The 18,388-nt window shown below is 33.9% G+C and overlaps 1 protein-coding gene across 1 annotated transcript in view; it reads left to right on the top strand.

Moving 5' to 3' along the window:
• Positions 1 to 4,984: 4,984 nt before the first annotated feature.
• Positions 4,985 to 18,388, top strand: part of LOC127845252 (protein FAM167A-like) — a 32,434-nt gene continuing 19,030 nt past the window's right edge. The window contains exon 1 of the mRNA XM_052376072.1: positions 4,985 to 5,108. The gene's annotated coding sequence lies outside the window, so the exon portion shown is untranslated. The remainder of the gene's footprint in view (positions 5,109 to 18,388) is intronic.

The raw sequence follows: 18,388 nt of genomic DNA, 5'->3' as shown, positions 1-18,388 counted from the left end.
GTTTCGAACCAGTGACCCCTGGAGTCCTGCCAGAGTCCTGAAGTAAACGCTTTAGCCTACTGAGCTATTCCGCCGAGTTCACATACTTGCCGTATTTTATACCTTATATAAGTAATCTTCGTAGTTTCACAAAATTTAACGACAAAAACAGAACTCTCCAAATTATTCAATCGTTTCGCGTTGCAACGCTTTATAATTTTTAGGTTTTAAAATCGTCAAAAGATGCATATAATGGCTATATTAGACCATGGTTAATGTTCAGTATTACTGTTTCCTCACAAATATCATAACTAAAACGAAAATGTGCGAATCTGAAACAACTTTTTTCAATTTTGTCAATTTACCAAAGCGTGAAAAGATCCCTTTAATGCATGAGCGTAAAGTGTCACCCCAGATTAGCCTGTACAGTGTGCAGCGGCTAATCAGCGACAACGCTTTTTGCATAGAAAGGATTTTCGTTTAGAACAGACTTCACTTAAACGAAAAAATCCATAAAAGGAAAGTGTCCTCCCTGTTTAGCATCGCGGAATGCAGAGGCTTAATCTAGGTCGACACTTTACTGCACAAGCATATTCCCAGGTTTCCCTGAACGAGGCTCATATCTCAAGAATTTTGTTTAATTAAAGCACGATACTTACAGTTTAACGTTGTTTTTTTTACTAAATCGCCTGCAAGAATTTGCAATATCATCCAAAATTCTCAGCGTGGTAAAGCCGTTTTTTTCTTGGTTACGTTGGATGTCACAATGCCTCGGTGTCTGTTTTCGTTGCGGTTCATCACAAATACAAACAATATTTTGTGCCTCCGCGTGCGTTGTTTTGATATTTAATCCGCAGATAATCCGATTATACACTAGTGTATTTTTAATGTTATCTGTTATGTCTATCATTAGATTTGTGGTTTGTTTAAGAAAACATCAGTAAATAAGTATTGTGACATTTGCAGTTTTTGTGTCTGCCTGTCTTATACCTGTTCGATTGACAAGACGATACAATTTTACAACAATCGATTATCTAGGTATTGTTTGAATGTTCGAATGGTCTGCTTTGATAAAGGTTATGTGCATTATTGTTCAATATGATTTAATTAATCATTATTGTTACTTTTCATGTAAATACTCTAATAATGAGACCTGTTACTTTCTTCGTTTTTTTCAAAACTAATATCAACATGCAAACATACATATGTTACCATTTTATTAAGGGACAAACGACTCACATTGAGTAACTATATTTATTTAAATGTGCGTTTTGTGTCAAACCAAATAATTGTTGTATGAATGATTATTACACGTTCTGTGTATTATTTATATTCGTGTTTTATGGCGGCTGTGTTAAGGGACCGAAATTCACTTTAAAACAAAAAAAAAAATGTCACGAAATTTATTTACTGAAAAACAATTATATGGAATAATATTAAATTATTACTACATCAAGACAAACAGTTAAACAAGTCCAACACGAGCTAGCAATAGACTACTCAGGCTTTAGAACGTACCTGCGTATTTTCAATGCTTAGCAAGGAATACACGTTTTTTTCACAATTTCGGCGAAATACTATGCAAACGTGTTAATTTTATTTGATCAGTTTCGATTTTGTATTAACGAACCGATATTTTAACCTTTTTTCTTAGTCACGAATGTTAATTTGCTTATTTGAATATCATCTAGGGATTTTAATGACATTTTCTGAATTATCATTTCGCCATTCTGTGAACAAGTCATTTTTCAATGTATATTAGTTGCGATTTTACCAAATGTCAATACTATTGTGTTATCAACTGTTAACACTTTGTTTTCTTTCATTATTCAGACGTGGGAAAAAAAAGAAACTTTTGTAACGTTTGTTATTCGTAAATATTATACACGCATTTGAGAAGGTTCATATAAGACGGTTTAAATATGAAAATCTCTCTGTCATGTTTTGAAGGCATTTGAGCACTCCAAATTAACAGGTAAGTGTTGACAAACAGGGTGTTTCAGAGGTACTTGAGGATTTCCTTTAAGAGTTGTAAGTGGTGTACTTTTTTAATCAAAAGTTTTGTTGTGTTATTTCTTTGATTATTAAGAGTGTATATAAGATTCGTATAGATAAGCGAATGATTTCAATAAAAAATACAATAAGTGTTATAATAGTACGTGAAAATGCTGCGACAATTCACTTCTGTGCGTGTCTATAGATAAAAGTCTATAGACACGTGATTTAATTATCTAAAATTGATTTAACAGAAAGAAAGACAGACATACAAGCAGTGTATTCAGACTTATATAAATGTGCATCGTCTTCATGCTAGAATTCAAACGTTTATCTCTGTCACGCAACGTAGCATTAAATGAATGACAAATAATAATCTTTTAAGACTACAAATACAACTACATATATTCGATGGTAAGAACACTTTGGTTCAATCAAAGCGGTACTGAAGTTTATTGAACAGTATTATGAAGAATTGTATTTCTTTTAACAAAAGCTTCTTTGATAAATTTACACACATTATAAATTATGCATTTGTCACATGAAACTAGTAACTTGTGGTATTTATATACAAATGAGTTGCTATAAAATGAACGGCATATATATTTTTTCCTAACTCAGTGTAACAGCGGCATATACATTGTACATAAAATGGTTTTCATCTTCTAAATCAGAGTCATTACTATATAAATAATAAATAATAACGTTCATTTCGTGGAATGTTATTCTGAGCGTATCTGCCAGTTTGAATTTTCAACGCATGTATAAAGACTCTTAAACTTACAAAAATAAGCGCAGTCGTCTAGGAAGTAAATCTAAATATTCTTCATATTCCAAAGAGGTTTTGAAAACTGTATACATATCTCATACAGATTTATTACTCAGAATTAGTATTCATATTACCGTACCGTTCTTGTTTAACACCCACGTTTGATGGCGTCATCTTGAAAATGAAGTTGGTGTGTCTTTTCAAATACCAATATTTCGGTAAATAAATGTACTAACTGTGCGGAATTTTCGGGAAAATTCCATTTCAGATAAAATGTTTAAATATGAAACGGACAATGAAAAGTCACATATTTAGTCATTAAGGCGGATTTTTCATAACGCAAGCACACAAATAAAGTGATGTAACTAATGCACATGCATGTCCCATTCTTTTACGAAGTCAGTTGTTTTATCAATCCAACACAACTTAAAGAACGGTCCAAGAATGGCCCAATGTTACCATTCAAGCGACCGCATCGCTTCGACCGTTTTCTTATATTAAGAAAACCGATCGAGCGTGTTCAAAGCTGTATTACATGACTTGCAAGGACGATGAATATGTACCTAACTTTCCACCGTTATTACTGTTATACGTGTTTGTGACATCATTTTAAAAAGCAGCACATACAGTGTTAACATACATACTTTTGTTTCAATACTGCCCATACAGCTTGGGTAAACTGTAACTTGCCATCCGTCGTGCAATTTTAAAATTACTTGCCATACATTTTCACCATTTTGTGCATAGTTTTGCGTGCAATGCCTTTGAACTTTAATGATGACATTCAAATGAATATACATTGATATGCACTCAATACCTGGGTGAAGTTATTACAAGTAGTTTTTTCTCTGTGTTATTTTGATTGAATGTTTTGATGGAGGTAACAAATACGCAAATTATATTGCAACAACAACATGTATTCTGAATCGTCATTTCTATCGCTTTTAAATCACTTTCACTAGTTTGCATAACTCTTATTGGGATTTCTTACAGCAGACCATGACGAAAACGTGCATGATAAGCACACACCAAATTATGGGTAAGCGGATGGAAATGAGTTATTAAACGAACCGAAAATAGTCAAATCATGAAGCAATTCAGATGCATTCAGTTGTGTCATACATGGTGTATGTCGTAACCATCTCCATGTGCACGCACGTATAGACACAAACAGCTATTGGTTCTCAATGTATCAATAATAAACAAGCAAGCCATATCGGCTTATTCTAATGAGGCGTATGTCTATAGCGTAATAAACATAAAGCCCAATATTGTTAACATCAAGGGATGACATTTTTATAGGCAATAACAACATATGACGAGGCATTAAATTTCTACAAATATACATGTTCCTGTTGATGGTATATGTAGATTTTGGCGTCACGCATTGATACCAGTAAATGCAAATTGCTGCCTTCAGGTCGTTTGTATTCTTGTTAATTTCATCGTATTCAGCATCATCAACGTAATTAACATAATCGTAAACAACAGCAGCTTTGGAACCATATAATGTGAATAATAATAATAATAATAATAATAGTAGTAGTAATAATAATAATAATAATAACAATAATAATAATAATAATGATTATAATAATAATTATAGTCATAATAGTTAGATAAATAATTAAATAATAATAATAATAATAATACTAATAAATAATAATAATAATAATAGTAATAATAATAATAGTTCGATAAATAATTAAATAATAATAATAATAATTTTTATTATTATAATCTTTAAATAAATAGCGAACTGATAGTATTAGTTTTCTTCTCGTGTCAGTGTTTCAATTTTGTTGTTATGATCGGAAAAGAACTAATGAAGACCTACTTCAAATAACGTGTGGCGGATAAATGTCAAAAGTTATCACCTAATTATTTTAAATCAATATGTACGTGAAGCGTTAAGACCTGCAAGGTTTTGTTGAAATCATGATTATCTGAGATGGCAGGATGACAGGATGCTAAAAGCAACGATAATTACTTAACTGCTTATGTCAAAGAACGATATTTTCTTTACTTCACAAAAGCAATTAAAGAACGAGGAGTAAAGGCTTTATTTCACGTATTTCTGTTAAACGGCGAACTCCTCAGCTCTACACTCTACTTGCACAGCGGTTTTAACATTCTTTGTATATATGAACTGCACTATGCGGGCCAGTCGGTAATGCGATACGCTTTTAGAGTTTAAGACAATCGTAGAGGCTTCGGAAAAGCGCACAGTGATGCTGCATGCACACTTATTCATACATTACAAAATTCAACGCATTTGTCAAACAGTTTTTAGTGTTTTGTATGGCGTGGACAATAAGGATTTAAACGAAAATCTGAAACTCTTTGTTGGATAGAACATTCAAAGGTAAGTTTACTTTAATAAACATGACCTTAGACTTGTTTGTAATAATATCATAAGGTCTTAAATGACAAAATTAACTTATATTTATTTCAAAATATAGTAGGTCAGTCGACTTTTAAATTATATTCGTTCCATTTTACCATGTATGCGTAATTTACCAATCTAATAAGAAGATGCAATCGCATTCCGAAATCATCCAATTCTTAATGTAACACAATAACGTCTCGTTTTATCTTATAATAATATTAGTATATATTTTGAACAATACACTCCCAAAAATGAAGCAAATAGTGTTACAAATGTGCAAACGGTCAAACGTCTTCTTAAGTCATATACATAATTGTGCTATTCACTTTATAATATTGACTATCTGGATGTTATGATGTTTGATCTTCAATAAACTTTACTTGATTCACAACACTCATAGACTCATCATTTGTTCATTGGCACATCGCGATATGTTCGTCAATACTTCATGGCCAGAAATTCAATGCAAACACAACTTTGAAATCGGTCAAAAGTTCATTTAATAGTCATTAAACAAAGGTGTATGCCCTATTGCAATTATTTCGTCCGATCATTATCTTCATTCATTGGGTTCTCGTTTCTTGTTCCCATATAATTTGATTGGCTGTATATTGTTATGTCTTCTGTGTATATCAGCAAATATTTGCTCTCTTTTCTGATAACTGTACAGTACTTCCAAATTTACTTGTAAAATCACTGCTTTGATCACTATGCCGCTGACGTGAGTTTTCGAAATAAATTCACGAACATTTCTCTGTCAACAGACGATTTTGAAGGTCTAATTATCTTGCAAGTTGACATTGTAACACTTCTTCATCAACATCTCGCTTTAATTCGAAGTGATGTGCCTTCATTAAAGTTTTTATATACGAGTATGTTGAATATGCATGATACGGTTTCTTTCATGTTACACATGGTAAACATGCATTTCGAACATTTTCTCTTTTGTGGGTTATTGTGGCGAGAAGGTTGTTGCAATTGAGCAAATACGTTTAAATACATACCAGGCGTGTCGCTGGTCTTACAAATGCACATTCTGCGATTAAATATAGATCTATGTATTTAAAACAAAGTTCGTATTGTAGTTGAAACTTAAATACTCGAATGAGAAGGTTTCAAACAATGCCAAATATGCCTTTGTAGTATTTCAAAGTTTAAAATGGGAATCTATATCGCGTCATCTGAACAGGTAGACAATTATAAGCTTGATATCGAACTAGTTACAATTAACTTTAATTAATTGCTATCTGTCAAACGTCGATGGACTCGGATAACGAGGTAACGTCATTTAATCTTAGCGAGTAGCGTGTGTTAGTGTGATATATAGAGAATAACAGGTTACTGTCCCATCGTTTGGTAATATATCAGGCGAGGCTTAGAATAATATAACGGCGAGGCTTGCCGAGCCGTTATTTTATTCGTGCCGAGCCTGATATATTACACAACGATGGGACAGTAACCTGTTTTTCTGTTTATCAGACCACATTTTCCTAAAAATCTGCAAAACAATACATTTCTTTATATTTAATATGTACGGATCCCCGCTCATTTTGCTGATCCGGCTTTTACACGTTGACATACATGTAGAAACGGCGTTCGAAAAGACAACACGAATAATTGCTTATTTTAAACATCGTATAGAGAAAAAAAGTTGTTTGCACTACGAATGGGAAAAGTATAACCGCTTTAATTATAAACGTCTTGATTTGGAGATCAGGAATGGACTGCAGCGACAAATTTAATCTAAGAACACACTTCACCGAATAGTTTGGAGACGCCATTTTGGAGATGTGTCTTGAAATTGATATTTTGATGATGGTGTCAATAATGACATAAGCGTGTTAAATCGTTTGTTTAAATAGTTGAGGATAAGCATACAGTTATCATTTGTCTTGACTTTCTGTGCAAAATTTGCGAGTGCAAAGACTATATCGATATTTAAGATTTATTGCCCCATTGATGACGTCATTTAACTTATGCAGTGCGGGCTGTTGTGATTTTCTTTTAAATAAAAGTTTTTGTGATTTATGACTTTAAAATAGAATAAAATATGAACGTTCTTGGTATCAAATTGCTTGTTTTGTTGAACCTGATTCATGTTGATAGAAATTGTTGACTTTATCGAAAATCCCACGTAACTCCAAACATTGACTGATACAAGAACTTCCTGTTGACCATGATATAAAAAAATATATCAGGCAACGTTATATCAGGCAGATATCAATGCGGTGGTATGATAAAATATAATACAAACTTAAAAATGTATAAAAAAAAAATTTTAAAAGATGTAGTGTTTTTTTTAAACTACATGCGGATATAAGTATAACGGGTATCCATATTTTGATTCCTTCTAAACGAAATAAACATGGCAGAACAGAAGCATGGCTTTAAATGCAAGCACCAGATTATGATCGGAAGTATTGAATAAGAGACACATAGTCAATAGCGACACCGTTTTAATTTATATTTTGTGTGTATTAAAGTTTGATGTGATGATTATCTACAGAAAATAAAGAGAAACAACGTTTTCATAAGGGCTCTGTTTTACTTAATGATATTTTCTGATTGTGTGTGTTTTATTTGTACACGTTCTTATGCATGTTTTAAGGCCATGGAAGAATAGTTTGAACGGATTTTAATGCAATAAATGGTAATGCTGGTGTCGATATAAACTGGAAAACGTATGCATTTTATTTTGCTATGTTTCATTATGCATCGTTTCATAGCAATACGTGTTTGATATTAATAAGTTTTGTAAACATTATTTGCTTAGAACGATATATTTCCTACAGTACTGGAGATTTCCCATCAGGTACATTGGAAAAATTGTGTTCACTATTTTGATGATGATTATGATGATGATGATGATGATGATGATGATGATGATGATGATGATGATGATGATGATGATGATGATGATGATGATGATGATGATGATGATTTAAGGAGCCAAAATAATTCAAAATGTGTTTAATTATTCTCATTTAATCTTCATATTTTGTGACAGCATCATTTATTTACAAAAGTATTATGACGAATTGTTAAACATTATCAAATATTTTATTTTAATAAATCTGATGGTTTTGCTTTTAAGTGAAATGTACTCACTTTTATTTCGAATTGTTACATCTAGAATCAGTGGACACACGACAGTTAATATGATTATGAGAAATTCAAAAAGATCGTATTTACAGAAGATGTAGCATGATCAACTGGTTGTCATAAATATGAGTTCTTACAACTTTGAACACCTTCTTGATTTTTGTGAAAATATTATATTTGGCCCGTGCTCTGTGAAAATGGGGTTTAATGCATGTGCAAAAAGTGTCGTCCGAGATTAGCCTGTGCACAGGCTTATCAGGAACGACACTTTCCGCTTTCCTGATATTTTCGTTTAAAGAATGTCTCTTCTTAGCAAAAATGCAGTTTAGGCGGAAATTGTCGTCCCTGATTAGCCTATGCAGACTGTACATGCTAATCTGTGACGAAACTTTTCGTACATGCGTTAAACCCTCTTTTCACGGATCGCGGCTCTTTTTTTTTTGAGTTAGCAAATATAGTCAAGTGCTCTAGTGATACAACCGCTCTTAATGATTCTAATAATAGAACTGGCAGAAGCATTGAGTGCCGGAGTGTTTTTTAATTGCGCGCGCATCAAAGACAACCATCTGTTACTGTTTTTTAACCATCATGGTAACGAATATTTAAAAATTCACAAGACGCTTTCAAGACGCATTTTTTTTTCTTTCCAATGGCGCATCGTTCATTTAGTATATAAACCAAAGACTTATCAATATACATGTATATTGATAAGTCTTTGGATAGACTATTCTGAAAGCAGGTACATAAATATAACGATTCCGTACTTATTTCATGAGATATATTCGCATAAATAACAAACTCAATAGCTTATGTGTGAATCACTTCTTCCCGCTCTTCATCGTCACCATAATTTCCTCTCCCACAAACCCCACCTCACCAGCCCCGTTTTCGTATCGAAGTATTTATTTTTAGAAAAGTATTGTTTTACCTTTTGATCATTTGTAGCGTAATTATCCTCATCATTGTAGTCATCAACATTTTCATCAGTTGCAGCAGAAGCATCATCGCCATCAGCACATTAATATTATGACGTCTTGTTTAGACCTTGACACTGGTCCGCTAAGACTAATCCAGACGGTCCAAAATCGTATTTAACCGAAAATGACGCGTTTCGTCTAACATAAATACTGCTTTCTTCAAAGCTTTGATACTTGTATGGACGTGAATACTATAAACTCACACACATTACCCTACCTCTTATTGACTTTGACACTAACTTACTTTTGGACTTATTCAATGAGCCAATTGAGCCCGATGTTTAATTGTCGGCTCGGGTACTACTTAAATGTACGACGGGTACTCTAAGAGTAACTTATGACAGGCAACTGATATGCAAATGTGTCACACGGCGGATAGGGCGTTTAAACGTTCGAATGTTTCAATGGTATGCAAACAATTAAATGGACATTCGCGGTTTTGTTATTTGTCTATAATATATTTATATTATATATACTAAAACGTATTAACTCAATTATTTTGGAATGCAAGAAAGAATTGTTGAAAGAAACGGACATATTATGCAGAAAAGTGTTTGGCCATAATTGGTCATATCTGCGATATTCAAATTTACCAGAATTGTGCTTGAGTTTCGTACATATGTAGATGTATGATGGTCATTATTAAATTCTTTACCATAACATATAGCTGCAGGCGTCATGGTTTCGTGATAAAATATGTTTATATCTAGTTCCCTATGCCAGATATGTATTTGGAGAAAATGTATTTAACAAAGTTCTTCATCTGTGAATAATATATACGATGAGACATTTGAAGAGCTTTGAAATGTTTCCGTTCTTTTTGTGTCGAAAAATAAGTTATTGACTATAAGATATCGTTCTGTACTAAACTGAAAATTTGCATCAAGATTTATTGACTTTTAACAACCCAATAATGTTTGTCCAAGGCGAAAACATTTGGTCATATAAATCAACCAAAGACCGATATGCAAAATTTATGTGTTGGATACTGAATACAATCATCGTTTAAAGGTTAATTATAGTTCAGCATACGCCTTTCTAATGTCATTTAGGATATGTCTGTATAAGTTATCCATATAATAGGATGGTTATGTATCATTCAAAAAGATAATGACTGTGCGATCAAGATTAATCATGGGCAGTTTATTGAAAGGAGAAATAAACGCGACCGACGCATGTATTCCCTGTGCGTGTTGATTTTGGTGTGCATTTTCTTATAAGATGATCATACGCGCTTGACGTGTTTAATTTCATTCAGAGTGGTACTAACTCTGCTTGTGTTGTATACGATTTCAGATTTCAAATGTGAAATATTTATTACGTCATATGAAAGAAATTCCGATGACGTGAGATACAGCGAGAAAATGCGAGAATTTCGTCGTCCCACACTGTGCGTGATAGAAGATACACTTACACGTATTTTTGATAAAATAGAGGCAATTTTACAGACTATTAATATAAATATACACATAATTAATTAAAAAATATAGCCGACAACGACAAATTTAGCGTTAGAATTCACGGGTGCGTTTCAGTATATTGTCCGTACCAGGGTACATTTAAGTTCACCAATAATACCCGGGGTACATTTAAGTAGTACCCGAGCCGACAACGACCAATCGAGCCTTAATTACAATATAGGTTAACTAAATGCAATCTGCAAAACGTCGATCAACTCGGATTATCATTTGTAAAGATAACGAGGTTAATCGGATCTGATCACGTGACTAAAATGGAGGAGTACATTTTTTCGAGCTCATTAGTTTTTGGATTAAAAGTGTTTCCGAACGAGATAGTGCTCTTAATTTTTTTATATAAAGTTGACACTTACATTGAACTGTTGATGCCTTCCAAAAATAAAAACTCCTAACAATACTGAAAGCAGAAAATCTAAGAGAAAAACAATTTCACCATTATTAGAGGACAGCACGAGAAAACCGTGCAGCGCGGGAATTGTCGAAAACGACCACGTCGGTAAGAAAAGTAAACAAACCAATACACAAGTAGACAGTGTAGATACTGGTCAATACAACCCATCTCAATTAATTATAACGGACTTTGGAGGACATTGGCCATATATTGAGTACTCACAACCCTACCCTGGGTACGGTCAGAGCCCCCCACCCCCACATTCCCCGTTCGGGTTCGGGCCAATGATGCAACCACCATGGGCTACTGAAATTCTGTCCGAAATCAAGTGTATCAAAGACAAAATAAAGTCGATAGATCGTATCGAACAGACCCTTAATTCCATCGCAGCGAAAGTATCTGATCTGGAAATGAAAGTAAAAGAGATTGACTGTCGGGTGCAACACACTGAGACATGTGCTAAATTTCTGGGCTCAAAACTTGATGAGAAAGCCGAGGGTCTCTCAAACATTAACTCAAAGATAAAACAGATTAACAAGTCTTGCACGCATCTAGAAGAACAGTATCGTGCCCTAGAGGCACTTGAAAAGAAGACAGAGGCAAAACTTCTAGATCTGGAGACAAAGTCCATGCGCAACAATCTTGTCGTCTATGGCGTGCCGGAAGCTACGTCAGCTGGAACTGAGGACTGTACATAAGTCGTTGCAGACGTCATCCAAACACTGTTTGAGATACGAGAGGAAATAAAGCTGGACTTTGCATACCGTCCAGCCAATAGGGGAAGCGTCAATGGAAACCGACCACGCCCGATCATCGTCGGTTTTCAATGTAGCAAGGATCGCGATCGAATCCGCGCGGCATCATTTGAATCAGCCACAAAGAACCGACTAAAGAAAAAGCAAATTAGAATGGGCGTGCAGATCCCAAAGGAGATAAGTGATGCCCGCAAACCGCTATATGACGTTATGCGACGCGCAAAGGAAAGTGGAAAAAATGTTAAATTCAACGGACCGACACTCTGCATCAACGGAAGTCAATACAAGGCCACCATGGGCCAGCAGTAGGCTCGTCAAACGGAGCATTCGATTCGCATAGCATCGTGGAATATCAATGGACTAAAGAGGAAACTAAGTGACGATGACTTTTTTAAACATGTGCAACAATTTGATATAATTTTACTATGTGAAACATGGATTAATGACATAAATTACTTAAATCTGCATATACCAAATTTCGACAGTGAACACTTATACGGACAGAAACTCAAACGTAAGTCATGACCATGTAGCGGTGGAATATCTGTTTATTTCAAATTATATTAACAAAATTACTTAACAGTAGTAAAGACAAACATGGTATTGTATAGATAAAACTAGACAAATCAATTTTTCAACACAATACCGACGTTTACATTTGCCATCCCTATCGATTACCAGGTAATTCAAAATTAAGAGATGACTTTGATTTTTTTGCGGAAATCGAATCAGAAATGTTAAAATTTAATAATTTAGGATTTACGTTCGTTACAGGAGATTTTAACTGTAGAACCTCTAACGAATACGACTTTATAATTATTGACAAGTTTTTAGACGATTTTCAACCAATGATCACCCAAATAAATGACACAAATTTTCAACAAAACAGTAAAGATACGATCATTGATGGTGCTGGTAGAACTCTTTTACAACTTTGTCAAGCAACGAGTTTTTAAATAGCAAACGGTAGATTGGGAACAGACGATTAAGTGGATGAATACACTTTTTGCTCTCATCGGGGAGCTAGCGTCGTTGACTACCTTCTACTGAAACATTTAACTTAATTCGGGATTTTGGTGTACATGACTTTAATGAATTATCTGATCATGCATGCTTATCATTTAAAATAAACACACATAAAGATCACGATACAAATTTAAGGCGAGAAGAAACGGAAAAGAGAGTAAAACTAGTTTTTGACACCGATAAAATCCCGCTTTTTCTAAATAGACTGCTTCAAGAAAATGATCAATTAAATAATTTTGCCGCTCCACTGAACACACGGCCTATCGAGGACGTCGTTCAGGAATTCACCGAGTTATTTACAGCTACGGTAAAAGCCATTTTCGGTCAGCCGATAAACTGTGCGAATTTTCGTGCACCGAAACCAAAAAAAACAAAAATGGTTCAATAAGGAATGTTATTATGAAAGAATTAATTTTAAAAGGCTACGCAATATTTACTGCAGAGATAAAACGCTAGAAAATATACATAATTTAGTATTTGCGAGGTCAAAATATAACAAAACAAAAAGAAAAGCTCGCGCTACATTTAAGAAAAGGGAAAGTTTGAAAATTAACAATCTCGCAAAAAGTAATCCGCGCTCCTTCTGGAAATCGATTAGAAATTGTACAACAAAAACTGTTGATTCGGCTTATTCGCTCACAACCGACCATCTTTATGAACATTTTAGGGAAATGTTTTGTGAACTGTCACCATCCGTAAACAACCGTGCACACCATAATATAAATATTACCGACATGTTTGATAATTTCTTAGCCGCAGAAATATCCGAGTTAGAAATACGTTCTGCGGTAAACGCGCAAAACAACAATAAGAGCCCTTGAGTAGATGAACTTACAGCAGAAATGTTTAAGTCGAGTATTCATATTATCATTCCGTTTCTAAAAACATTATACAACCGTATATTCTTTACTCATGAGTATCAAGAGTCATGGGGTATAGAAATCATAACCCCTATTAATAAAAAAGTGACGCAAATGACCAAAAAATTACAGCTGTATAACCCTAATCAACATACTTGGAAAAATTTACTCTCAAATACTTTTGAATAGATTGAGAAACTGGTCCACACAACATGATTCATTATTACCCAATCAATTCGGATTCCAAAAAGGAAAATCAATTTCTCACTGCATATTCATATTACATTCAATTATCACAAAAGTTCTAAGCGAAAAAGAAAAATTGTATTGTGTATTTATAGACTGCCAAGTATTTTTTGACGGTATCGATCATACCATGTTATGGCAAAAGCTTCTAACAGAAAATGTAAGCGGTCACTTTGTGAACGCACTAAAAGCTATGTACAACTGTGTTAAATCATGTGTTTGTTATAAAAAATCACTTTCTGCATTTTTTAATTGTTCAATCGGTGTCAAACAGGGAGACCCCAGCTCTCCACTGTTAGCCATGTTTTTTATAGATGATATTATACATAATGTTTCCCACAACGTTGTTCGCCAAATCACCAGAAACACTTAAAATTATGTTAAAAGATGTTGAAAATTATTGTGATGCATGGGGGCTGAAAATTAATGTCTCAAAAACAAAAGCTATGGTTTTTGAAAGCGGAAGGACTACAAATTTTGAGCTATATATTTACAATACCTTAGTTGAAACTGTAAGTTCGTTCAAATACCTAGGCATACACTTGTTAAAAAATGGTAACTTTCACAGATCTCAAAAATTGATCGCACAACATGCATCATTTTCATTAAGTAAATTATTTCAGGTATTTGATGCAATTGATTTACCAACACAGCAAAAGATAAAATTATTTGACTTCCTTGTTGCACCAATTCTTAATTTTTGCTCTGAAATATGGGGCTTCCATCAAGCAAAAGAGATTGAATTAATACATACTAAATTTTTTAGATCTCTTCTTGGAGTTAAAAAAATCCACAAACTCATCCGCACTGTACGGAGAACTCGGTAGGATGCCTTTTCATGTATGTCGCCAAATGAATGCGCTAAAAATATTGGTATAAACTGATAAATTTACTTAACGATAACATTGTAAAAAAAGGTGTATAACATGCTAAATAGAGATACGCTAAGGAATAGAACTTATGACAAAAACAATTGGGTATCAAATAATGTCTCGTAACTAATGGTTTTGGTGATATTTGGAACTCAGAACATTTAGATTTTACCATTCTTGAAACTGTTAAAAGGCGAAGTATAGATAGTTATCACCAAACCTGGCATTTCGAGATAAATTCATCATCTAAACTAAAATATTATTCTCTTGTTAAACAAGAACTCAAGTTAGGGCCATATTTGCAGAAAATTCATTAAAAGAAATATAGATTCTCTCTGGCTAGATTCAGAACATCCTCGCATAAACTTGTTATTGAAACCGGCATATACACGAACATAACCGTGAATGAACAAACCTGCCGATCCTGTAACATGAATCAAATTGAAACAGTATACCATTTTTTACTTGTTTGTCCAATGTATAAGGAGCTCAGAATGAAATATTTTAAACCTTATTACTGTCACTGGCCTACCCTAAATAAATCCGAACTGCTTCTAAAATCAACATGTAGTACCAGATTATATAATATTGCCAAATTTATATATTATGCCGATAAATTGAGAATAGGCACTGATCAATTATAAAGACACCATTTATATACTTTTTTCACTAGAATGAATCAACCTCTCTTTTCATTTACGAATACTTTATGTATAATGCTTCACTTTTTGCCATTATAGATAGAACTGTGATGCTAAATACTTTGTTGTATGTTCTGTTGACTTTGTACTTCTCCATGTCACTATTATTTATTGTGCTGTAACATTGTATAATGTTTATGCAGTAAAATTTTGGAGTGTTAATTTTTGTGGTTGTGATTAAAACACTTAAGAAAACACGTCATAAACAATATATTTAGTAATAGATATACAATTGACTTCATCGGTATTCCTGTTAATTCCTGTAACGTGTCGTTTTGCAAAAGTATACAAAAATATGATAGAACTGCGATTAGTTTTAAATCATCGTCGTTAATCGAACTATTAACAACTCTTTGTTGTTTCTGTTACAAATTTATTTAAACACTTTTTTTCAATTCCCTCGTGATTCGATTGCGACGCTATTCGAAAATGATTATTAGAGACCATTGCCCAGTTGAAACAAGCACAAATTAATGTGTCCATTAATTCAACTTCCTCTATTAGAATTGTATGACAATACTATTTATTTACAGATGTATAATAATGATTTGATAATTACCATATAAAATATAATTAACAAACTGATGGTTTTGCTTTCAATTGACCTGTCCGCTCGTAATTAACGATGTCTTTTCAAATTGTTAAATCTATAGGGCAATTAAATAAACGAATTTCAACATCACCATTATAAACAACGATTTTGTATTTTTGTCATGGCATTGACTAACATAAATAGCAGTACAAAACTCAAAAGCTTACCGTCGTGGAAATTGATTATCGCACATTCCCGCTATTTTTCATTCAATCTTATCTCTTTCTCCCCATCTCGCTTTCATCCTCACATCACCGTCATGTTTTATCGATTTAGCTACTATTTTCTTTCATCATCATCATCATCATCATCATCATCATCATCATCATCATCATCATCATCATCATCATCATCATCATCATCATCATCATCATCATCGTCATCGTCATCGTCATCGTTACGTCATCGTCATCATCATCATCATCATCATCATCATCATCATCATCATCATCATCATCATCATCATCATCATCATCATCATCATCATCATCATCATCATCATCATCATCATCATCATCATCATCATCATCGTCATCATCATCATCATCATCAAAATCAACATCATCATCATCATCATCACCATCACAACCACCACCCACCTCCTCATCATCATCATAGGGGGCCTTTATAAATGCAACACACCGTCACTCGTAAGAAAACGATATTATGTAATCGCGCAATCACGTGAGCCTTCAAAAAAGCAGCATCTCTGACAACGCTTGCAATGCTGCGATGCTTCCAGAGGCATAGACATAACTCTGTTTTCTCATTAAAGATATCTCATATCTTAGGTATTTCATGCATGCGTCGGCTTTTCCATAAAGTTAAAACAAATAAATGCTTACGTGATATTGTGCAAGCATGCATTTCAGTTTTCACTGGAGGTATATTACGAAGTCGTGCAGTTGTTTGTAATACAAGTGTCTTCATGTCATTGGTTCATTATTTGCCATCTGAGAAAACATGGCTTAGTCTGCGCTTACTACCGTAGTCAGGGACAACACTTTAAAGCTAAATGGTGTGTTCGTCTAGATGTGGCTTTCTTTAAATGATCAACTCATAAAAGCGAAAAGTGTCGTCCCAGCACGTGCACAGTAGGCGTGGCTCATATTGTTGTTGGCGTTGTTCAACAAAACAAAGTCGTAGCCGAATATCACCAAACCGTTCACCTAACAGTCACTCAGCACTTGCTTGTATCGACGATTAAAAGCAGCTGGCGTTGTTTCGCACGGTACTTGCGGGACGGGTTGGATCCGCTATAGCGTTAGCAAATTTATTTTTCATCGTAAAACAGTAAGAAATCTTATAAATATCTTACCGATATTGCTTTGCTGGAACAGTTGGACATGACGACGCTATTTGTCTGGGGAATAATCTCGCATGTATACATATGAGCCTCGATATAGGAAAAGAGGTCCTAATGCATGCATGTAAAGTGTCATCCCAGATTAACATGTGCAATGGCAACCGGCTGATCAGAGACGACGTTTTCCACCTGGAAAGGATTTTCTTGTAGAAGAGACTTCCCTTAAACGAAAACATCCATAAAAGCGGAAAGTGGCGTCCATTTTTAGCGGACTTCAGAGGGTTTATCTGCGTCGCCACTTTGCTGCACATGCATTATGCCCAGTTTTTCCTGAATGCAACTGATATCCTAAAAACATTCTGAAATAAAAGCGTGATACTTTAAGTTTAAACGTCTTTTTTTACTAAATCACCTGCAAGAATTTGCAATATCATCCAATATTTTCAGCGGCGTTACGTCGTTTTTCTTTTCTTTTTTTACGTTCTATGTCACAATGCCTCGGGATCGACCTGTTTTTGTTGCGGTTCATCACAAATACAAACAATATTTTGTGCCTCCGCGTGCGTTGTTTTGATATATAAAACAGATTATTTCACAACGGCCAAATCGGCAGAAAATCCGATTATATATACATCAGTGATGTCTATCATTAGATTTGTGGTTTGTTTAACAAAACATCAGTAAATAAGTATTGTGACAATTGGACTTTTTGTGTCTGTCTGTCTAATAACTGTGCGATTGACGAAACAATACAATTTTACAATAATCGATTGTTTGAATGTTCGCATTGTCTGCTTTGATAAAGGTTATGCGCATAAATGCTCAATATGATTTCATAATAATTCATAATACTTTTCTTGTAACTACTCTAATAATGTGACCTGTTACTTTCTTTTTTGTTTCAAAAGTAATATTAACATGCAAACATACAAACGTGTGAATTTTAAAAA

The sequence above is a fragment of the Dreissena polymorpha genome, chromosome 9 (assembly GCF_020536995.1).
Source record: "Dreissena polymorpha isolate Duluth1 chromosome 9, UMN_Dpol_1.0, whole genome shotgun sequence".
NCBI lineage: Eukaryota > Metazoa > Mollusca > Bivalvia > Myida > Dreissenidae > Dreissena > Dreissena polymorpha.
Note: the sequence above shows the minus strand (reverse complement) of the source record. Positions and strands in the feature narration are given on the sequence as shown.